The sequence below is a fragment of the Ictalurus punctatus genome, chromosome 15 (assembly GCF_001660625.3).
Source record: "Ictalurus punctatus breed USDA103 chromosome 15, Coco_2.0, whole genome shotgun sequence".
Classification (NCBI taxonomy): Eukaryota; Metazoa; Chordata; class Actinopteri; order Siluriformes; family Ictaluridae; genus Ictalurus; species Ictalurus punctatus.
This window is the reverse complement of record NC_030430.2, coordinates 5,797,501-5,807,500: the sequence shown is the minus strand read 5'-3', so window position 1 is coordinate 5,807,500 and position 10,000 is coordinate 5,797,501. Positions and strand designations below refer to the sequence as shown.

Genomic DNA, 10,000 nt, shown 5'->3' with positions numbered 1-10,000 from the left:
TTCAACCGAATACCTAAACAGTCAGGAATTTAGAGTGCTATTGGCCCTTCAAGGTCGGTGTCGTATTATTGTCTTTCTAACATTAGATTCGGTTGAGAAAGATGCCTTGCGAACCAGGAGCGACGTCTGAATAGTTGGAGGATTGGTAACTCCGACTCTTCTGCTCTAGCCAGATGAACGCGTTGGAAGAGACGTAGAGACGGTGCGCATATACACTCGCATCGTCCCAACCCCTCTGTGAGAAACGTCCATGTATTTCTCCACCTGTTCACAAGTCAGTCGCTGCTCACATTTCCGTGGCGCACACACTGGAAAGTGTCATCTTACAACCGCCGATCAAACATGAGTGGCCGTTCAGGCGCACCGTTTCCACCTCTTCTCAAACAGAAGTAGAGGCGGGTTTCTGCCTCTAGTCTCTCACTGTACGCTTCCGTGTTTCCGTGCAGTACAGACTGTAGGGCTGTGTGGTGTATCCGACTTGCCGGTGGAGAGAAAAACTTTTTCATACGGGCTTTCTAGTATACAAAGAAGCGACGACTGCTTTTGTGGGAAACCTGCTCATTTTGATGGCTTACGTGTTTTGACGGTCATTATGATCTGATGAATGATGTTTTTCTACGTCTTTGTATTATGGACAGAATTAAGGTTACAAGCAACATCTCGAGATTTCCTCAAACGCCTTCATCTTGTAACAGCAGAAAAGTCAAAGTTGTCGTTAATGCCACACGTCATCACACGTCGCTCGTGGACGGACGGATATGTTACTCGTGTACGGACGGATATGAGTTCGCCGATGCTAGGCCTGGCTTTGTTGGTCCTCGAAGCTGCTTTGTTCTTGCGCTTTGGCCGACGCGGTGGCAGGTGCGGGAGCGACATCTGCCATCTCTCTAGGAGCTATACATAGAACTAACGAGTCAAACGCTGTGCAGTGTAACTCAGGAACCTCCCTCCCCGAGGCCGGGGGCTGGTCTCTCTCTCTCTCTCTCTCTCTCTCTCTCTCTCTCTCTCTCTCTCTCTCTCTCTCTCTCTCTCTCTCTCTCTCTCTCTCTCTCTCTGCGAATCTGGCGGAGGAGTGAGCGTGGCGTGTTGAGCGAGTTTGAGAGTTTGACTCTCCGGCACGGTGTGTGACACCGGTCGAAGCGCTGTGTGGAGTCGGAGGCGGTCATTTGTGGGTGGAGCACAGAAGAACTGCGCGGTTTTTTTCCGCGGATTTTTTCCGCGGAAGACTACATAAGTGTCGTCTCTTTTCTCTGGTGCTCAGTACCCTGCTGAAGGACTGGTGAACTGTCGGACCTGGAAAGTGACAACGACGCTGGAAGCAAAATACTTCGACACTGCCGAAGAAAGCACCCGTCGGGATTCTACTAGCGAGGTGCCTTGATTTACTTCAATCATTTCGGCTTCGGTGAATCTTCCACCAGAATTTCCTCTCCAAAACAATAGGTAAATGGACCACCAGTTTAGTGACGTTGTAGTTACTACTGAAATACTAATTTAAGTTGGCATTTATGTTTTTATGTTTGCACAAACTGGGTTAAAAGCTCAGGAAGTTTAATTTAAAAACTCTGCATCTTTCTCTCTATCTCTTTACCCACAGAGTGCTACAGTGGTAAGAAAGTCTGAGATTGAGGAACAAGACACAACAATGGAGCATTCCCACCTCACTGAGATGGAGAGTCAGGAGGCCCTGATACAAGCACTGGCAAATCACCAACAGATGCTGCAGAGCTTAATGCAGCAACTGGAACCATATCGCAAGAAAGCCGTCTTGCAGGGGTCGGAGCAACATCGCCAGAGGTTTCGCTCCTTGACCCTCAGTGAATTTGACAATCCTTTTGCATTTGCTCAGCAGCTCCAGGTGAACTGTCAAAAGTGGTTGCTTGCTGAGGATTGTGACCCTCGAAGGATCGTGGAGCTTCTGGTAATAGAGCAGTTCATGAAACAGCTTCCAGAAGGGACTTCCGATTGGGTTAAACATCGTCAACCAGCAACAATAAACGAGGCCATCCAATTGGCAGTGAACCACCTGCCACCTTTTGCTGTCTCTCCCCCTTAACATCTCCCCTGCCTGATACATTGGATAAGGTAGAGAGGGTGAAGTTGAGGTGTGTCATGGGATCTTTCACAAACATCCACTGGTGCTGATCATGATCACTTTCTGGGGACAAAACCAGGTCCGGTCTGTGGTTAGTCCTCGTTTGAACCATCCACTGTTTTTGGATTTTGTCAGTATGATCAATAAACAATCTTTTTCAATGGTCAATAATCTGTAATTGGCTATGCTTTTCATTAGTGTGGGGTTTTTCATTTTTGTGGTTAAGGAAAGTGGTCTGTCTTTTGGGCTCTTCTCCTCCTCATTCAATTCTAAAGCTCTGCTGACCTGCTCCCAAGAGAAACCCTGAACTATGTAGACATGATCATAGATGAGTTTAATGTCATATGATGACAGTCTGCCATTCACATGTGGATTCATGTTCAGTGTTAAAGATGACCTTTCAGTCCTGATTCAGGAGTTGTATGCAGCTGAGTAGTACAGGTCTCCTACGCTGCACCCAGATCCTGTTTGGATTATTTTATATTATAAATGTTCTTTGTCACACTGTTCTTCTGTTTCTGTTTGCCTATTTTACAAATATGATTTGATATCTGTTCAGTGTTACTTCAAATAAATATGTTTAAATAGCTTTAATGCTTGTGCATTGTGTTATATTTTTATACTAGTAACTGGTGTTAAAAATTGGTCTTACCATCAATAAGCCGGTGTGTTATGATGTGGTGTGCTGTGGGCCGGGTGTGGTGGGCTGCGCTGGGCCAGAAAGTCCAGGACCACTTTTTGGTCCCAGTCCGCCCCTGATGTGAACTGTCAGAATATTGTGTTTGAAAATCCCATGACCTGATGTGAACATTAACTGAAGCGCTTGACCATATCACGATCTGAATGGTGCGACTTGATTAGCTGGATAATAAGTGTTTCTGCCGACAGACCCGTTGCTCACTGGATATTTCTCACCATATATGAACTTATAGATTGAAGATTACAGAATAATAGATACAGTATACAGATATTGGCTATACTAAAGTCAATCAAAGCAAAGCTTTGCAGGCTGTAGCTGGTATAAACAGTTCAATTATGTTTAAGAATTGAGGGAAGAAGGCCACCTTCACTCATATAAAATGTATGACTGATAAGTGAGCAGTAGCACACTAAACATGGACAAAAAAAAAACAAGGACCACTGGGAAAGTCTATAAATATATTTTTATTTAATTTAACATCTTAAAAAAAAACTAGATATACACTTGACAGAAAATATATACAATTACAAGCACAAAAATATGTTGTGTCTCTGGTATCATTGTTTACATTTGTCAGTACTGCTTATTTTCCTTTGTAATGTGATCAAAATGAGTGTCCACCACAAAGTGTTTAAAAACGAATATTTTCAATGAGAACTGAAGAAATATCATGAGCACTGCAGTGTTTCTCATTGCAGCATCAGCTTTAATCTTCACGGAAAGCTTCCCAGTGATTTTGTGGTGGTGATGGTGATGGTGGTGGTGGTGATGGTGATGATAGTGGTGGTGGTGGTGATGGTGGTGGTTATGGTGTTTATGGTGATGATGGTGGTGATGGTAGTGATGGTGATGATGGTGGTGATGGTGGTGGTGGTTTTGATGATGGTGGTGATGGTGGTGGTGGTTTTGATGATGGTGGTGGTGATGGTGGTGGTTTTGATGACAGTGGTGGTGATGGTGGTGGTCATATATGTAGAAGAGTTTGTGCAAGTAGTCCATTGTATCCTACTGGACTTGGGAGATATGATTTTTCTCATTTCCTGTTATAACAGATGATGTCTTTCATGGCTGTGTGGAGAAGAAGGGATGCACTGAGCTTTGGGTCCCTGCTGGTTCAGTCTCCTCCACTGAGAGTTTAACACCTAGAAACAGAGAAACTGGACTTTTAATAAGACATTTTAGTTAAAAAAATTGATATAAAGAACTTCATTTGACAATACTGCATATCCATGCGTATAATTACTACAACAAAATTACTCAAATGTAATATCAAATGTAAATCAACAGACCTTCTTCTGACTCTGCTGAGCCCTCTGTCACTGCATCGCCATCATGACTCTCTTCTAGAGCCAAGAATTGTGAAGAATATGTTTAAAAAATGATAAAATATATTTACATGAATATATTCATTATACGAATTGTGCTAATTCATATTGTTAATTCATTAAACAAATTAACTTAATTACCATATACTTAAATGTAAATAAATTACAAAAGCACAAATAAATTAATTGATTAATTAAGGAAATTAATTAACCAAATACATTATATGGTTTTATAATTGATTGAATTGTGCACTACTACTTGGTTAGTTAATAATTTATTAATTAATGATGAATCATTATCAAATAATTGTTACTTATTATTAATTACGATTTACTGATCAATGTATTGGTTATTCTTTTATTAAGTACTTAAATTAATATTGTTTGATTATAAAACAAATTAATTAATAGTCGTGTAATTAATTACCCAACTAATTATTATTATTATTATTATTATTATTATTATTATTATTATTATTATTATTTATAGATAATAATAACTGATTTTTATTAACAATGACATTATTATTAATAATAATTAATCATGGTTGAACTATTAGTTATTATTATTATTATTATTATTATTATTATTATTATTATTATTATTATTAAAAATGAGTATGAATCAAGCTGTATTATTAACGAGTATTATTGATTATTAATAATATTGGTGATAATAAAGTTATTATTATTCATATTAATTAGAGGAAGACACACCTCCACATGCACAGACGGTAGTGAACATCTGGCAGATCGCAGACAGACAGCTGAGTGCTGCAGTGCATACACCTGGGTCAAGGAGACATGAACAACATAAATTATTAGATAATTGTTCATTCAATTTGTTGAACACATAAATCTTTTCAAAACCGCAAAAGAATCTAAATAAATTGATTCATTATCTGATCCTATGCCATCATTACTCAGGGGTCTAATCTACTCAATTAAAGAACACTGAAGATTCAGTTTACCATCACAGATGGTTTGAGTTGCAGCCATTTCGATGTCGTTTCCAGCAACTATCCAGCTGACCGTTTCTCTTTCCGCTCCGATTTTTCAGAGCCGGTCTGTTACCGTTTCTCTTTCCCCTCCGATTTTTCTGAGCCGGTCTGTTACCGTTTCTCTTTCCGCTCCGATTTTTCAGAGCCGGTCTGTTACCGTTTCTCTTTCCGCTCCAATTTTTCAGAGCCGGTCTGTTACTGTTTCTCTTTCCCCTCCGATTTTTCTGAGCCGGTCTGTTATCGTTTCTCTTTCCGCTCTTCCATTTCTCTTGCAGATCCGTTGTGATTTTCCAGCGTCGCTGGTTATCTCGTACAGCTTCGTCTTTGTTTTCAAGATAGTGATTGGGAGATGTTGACAGTGCACTGTCCACTAGAGAACAGGCAGTAAAACCCTGTAGTGCTCTCATTTTTAAAGCTCTCATTTGGGTTTCATTTTCTCCGCCCCTCCCATTGAGTTTCGGAAATTCTATTCAAGTCAATGGTATGAGGAGGAGAAATGCTACTGGGAGGAGTTACTGCAGTTACCCGCAGATCAAGTAAACCACCGCCAGAACTAAGGATTGTGCTAGCGGTGGTTTACTTGATCTGCGAGTTACTGAAGTCGGCGTTGAGCGGTCTGTCACATCATCCTCCACCGACTGAAATTAATATCCTCCAAAGTTTCTCACCTGAAAATACCATAAGCATATGAGCTGCACTAAACCTGCCACTAATAAAAAAAATCAACTAAAAAGTCACCGCTGCGCGACGTGCCGTCCACATCCTCATAGCGAGAAGCGACTTATGATTGTGTGCAAATTCAGCAGCAACTTCGACTCTTCTGCCGTCACAAGATGAGACACTGCTTGTAGTCTGAACTCGGGCCATAATACAAAGACGCAGTCCACCATGACCGACAAATCCAGCACAGGTGTATGGACAGCAGTCGAAACAAACAGCAGTCACATGAATGAAGCTTGGTTTTAAATTCCGTCGCGCTAGTTTGTATAGGCTACAAGAAGCTCCAAATATATGCAGAGGTATAAGTGGCATCAGAGAAAATGAATTAAAAAGTCCATTGCCGTTCTGATGATTTCTCGTTCGCTTATCGACGACGAGGTCCAAATTTTTTACTTCCTTGTGGAGGTGTAGACTGTTGTTTTCCCTATGGCGGTGTACTGATGTCTTTAGAGGCGATTCCGGAAATTCTCTCTCTCTCTCTCTCTCTCTCTCTCTCTCTCTCTCTCTCTCTCACACACACACACACACACACACATACACACACACACACACACACACCACAGTCTGTACTCCGGAAACGTGCAGCAACTGGTTCATGCAGAGCTGGTGACTCAGGTTGAAGCACGCTGAATGCTAATTTACCAGTGCGCGTCCTCATACGGTAACAAAGACGTTGCAGAAACCCCGCCTCTGTACTGTTTGAGAAGAGGTGGAAACGGTGCGCCTGAACGCGACCCATATCTTACTGACGGTTGTAAAACTTACCTGCGTTCAACCGAATACCTAAACATTCAGGAATTTAGAGTGCTATTGGCCCTTCAAGGTCGGTGTCGTATTATTGTCTTTCTAACATTAGATTCGGTTGAGAAAGATGCCTTGCGAACCAGGAGCGACGTCTGAATAGTTGGAGGATTGGTAACTCCGACTCTTCTGCTCTAGCCAGATGAACGCGTTGGAAGAGACGTAGAGACGGTGCGCATATACACTCGCATCGTCCCAACCCCTCTGTGAGAAACGTCCATGTATTTCTCCACCTGTTCACAAGTCAGTCGCTGCTCACATTTCCGTGGCGCACACACTGGAAAGTGTCATCTTACAACCGCCGATCAAACATGAGTGGCCGTTCAGGCGCACCGTTTCCACCTCTTCTCAAACAGAAGTAGAGTCGGGTTTCTGCCTCTAGTCTCTCACTGTACGCTTCCGTGTTTCCGTGCAGTACAGACTGTAGGGCTGTGTGGTGTATCCGACTTGCCGGTGGAGAGAAAAACTTTTTCATACGGGCTTTCTAGTATACAAAGAAGCGACGACTGCTTTTGTGGGAAACCTGCTCATTTTGATGGCTTACGTGTTTTGACGGTCATTATGATCTGATGAAGGATGTTTTTCTACGTCTTTGTATTATGGACAGAATTAAGGTTACAAGCAACGTCTCGAGATTTCCTCAAACGCCTTCATCTTGTAACAGCAGAAAAGTCGAAGTTGACGTTAATTCCAAACCTCATCACACGTCGCTCGTGGACGGACGGATATGTTACTCGTGTACGGACGGATATGTTACTCGTGGACGGACGGATATGAGTTCGCCGATGCTAGGCCTGGCTTTGTTGGTCCTCGAAGCTGCTTTCTTCTTGCGCTTTGGCCGACGCGGTGGCAGTCAACGAGTCAAACGCTGTGCAGTGTAACTCAGGAACCTCCCTCTCCGAGGCCGGGGGCTGGTCTCTCTCTCTCTCTCTCTCTCTCTCTCTCTCTCTCTCTCTCTCTCTCTCTCTCTCTCTCTCTCTCTCTCTCTCTCTCTCTCTCTGCGCGAATCTGGCGGAGGAGTGAGCGTGGCGTGTTGAGCGAGTTTGAGAGTTTGACTCTCCGGCACGGTGTGTGACACCGGTCGAAACTTTTAAACGTGTAAACGTCTCGGATTCATAACGTTTGTTGTGTGAGGGAGTAACTCTTTGTATGTGTAGCATTCTGTGTAAACATCTCGGATGTTCCATCTCGTGGAAAAAATCCGCGAAAAAACCCCCAGCACTTTTTCTATGCTCCACCCACAAAGGGCCGTCTCCGACTCCACACAGCGCTTCGACCGGTGTAACACACACACACACACACACACACACACACACACCGTGTTACACACACCGTGCCAGCAAGTCAAACTCTCACATAGCCGCTCACTCGGGCCGCCATCCACCGCAACACACACACACACACACACACACACACACACACACACACACACACACACACACACACACCGTGTTACACACACCGTGCCAGCAAGTCAAACTCTCACATAGCCGCTCACTCGGGCCGCCATCCACCGCAACACACACACACCACACACACACACACACGCACACACACACACACACACACACACACACACACACACAGGAGTGACTCATGCAGAGCTGGAGAATCAGGTTTACTCGGTTTAGTTAAGCTCATTTATCTGTGCGCTTCCTCATACTGTAACAAAGACATTGGAGAAAAACAAAACATAGATACAAAGCCTGCTATTAAAAACAGCTTAATATTTCATAATAAATAATATCGAATTCTGATATTTAAAAAACTTTATTAATAGCCACATTAAATAAATTATAAACACATTTTAATGTAAGGGACTTTATTAAGAAGAATAAATATTTGTCTAGAACTCTGACACGGTTATCCTTCGCCTTTCGACGCCGGGGTTGGACAAATCGTTGTTCCACGGCAGCATCGGGCCTTTATGTTCATGACTCAGTTTTCCACTGTTTTATTTTATTTAATTTTATTATGTTAGTGTCACATAACGAACTCAGACATTAGACAATATACACAGGCATATTTCCCATGAAATATGTGCAATATTTGTACACAATATTTCACCAAAAACATGTACAAAAAGACAATGAAAAAATCTATAATAAATAACAATATAATTATATTAATACGGCTGTTTATGATTTTTCTCACATGCGACAGGATAGCTTACTTAATGTAACGAACAATAGGAAAAAATGGAATATAAATAATTTAACGGAATAAAATCATCTGCTAATTCCGACAGGCTTCGGCCCATTTTCCAACCACGGTACTATCTTTCCAAATGGCGATGTCGAAAAATTCGGAAACCATCAAAAAGAGAGAAAATCAGTCGCCTTTCGACGGCGGTGTGGAACTATTCGCTGTCCGACGTCGACGTTTTCCAGCAGCAGTGAAGGACTGTCCGCTTCTGAACGATGGCATTAAATGTGCGCTTTCCAAATGGCGGTGCTGAAGTATTGCCTTTCTGACGTTGGTGTTCTCCCTCGGGTACATACAGCGTTATGACCACAGGCAGAAACCCCGCCTCTGTACTGTTTGAGAAGAGGTGGAAACGGTGCGCCTGAACGCGACCCATATCTTATTGATGGTTGTAAAACTTACCTGCGTTCAACCGAATACCTAAACAGTCAGGAATTTAGAGTGCTATTGGCCCTTCAAGGTCGGTGTCGTATTATTGTCTTTCTAACATTAGATTCGGTTGAGAAAGATGCCTTGCGAACCAGGAGCGACGTCTGAATAGTTGGAGGATTGGTAACTCCGACTCTTCTGCTCTAGCCAGATGAACGCGTTGGAAGAGACGTAGAGACGGTGCGCATATACACTCGCATCGTCCCAACCCCTCTGTGAGAAACGTCCATGTATTTCTCCACCTGTTCACAAGTCAGTCGCTGCTCACATTTCCGTGGCGCACACACTGGAAAGTGTCATCTTACAACCGCCGATCAAACATGAGTGGCCGTTCAGGCGCACCGTTTCCACCTCTTCTCAAACAGAAGTAGAGGCGGGTTTCTGCCTCTAGTCTCTCACTGTACGCTTCCGTGTTTCCGTGCAGTACAGACTGTAGGGCTGTGTGGTGTATCCGACTTGCCGGTGGAGAGAAAAACTTTTTCATACGGGCTTTCTAGTATACAAAGAAGCGACGACTGCTTTTGTGGGAAACCTGCTCATTTTGATGGCTTACGTGTTTTGACGGTCATTATGATCTGATGAATGATGTTTTTCTACGTCTTTGTATTATGGACAGAATTAAGGTTACAAGCAACATCTCGAGATTTCCTCAAACGCCTTCATCTTGTAACAGCAGAAAAGTCAAAGTTGTCGTTAATGCCACACGTCATCACACGTCGCTCGT

The 10,000-nt window shown here is 42.9% G+C and overlaps 1 long non-coding RNA gene across 1 annotated transcript in view; it reads left to right on the top strand.

Moving 5' to 3' along the window:
- LOC108275921 (uncharacterized) overlaps nt 1-2,689 on the top strand; it is a 4,854-nt gene extending 2,165 nt beyond the window's left edge. Inside the window, exons 1-2 of the long non-coding RNA XR_001814790.3 lie at nt 1-1,443; nt 1,598-2,689. The exon at nt 1-1,443 is cut by the window's left edge and continues 2,165 nt beyond it. This is a non-coding gene — a long non-coding RNA (uncharacterized LOC108275921). The remainder of the gene's footprint in view (nt 1,444-1,597) is intronic.
- The last annotated feature ends 7,311 nt before the right edge of the window (nt 2,690-10,000 follow it).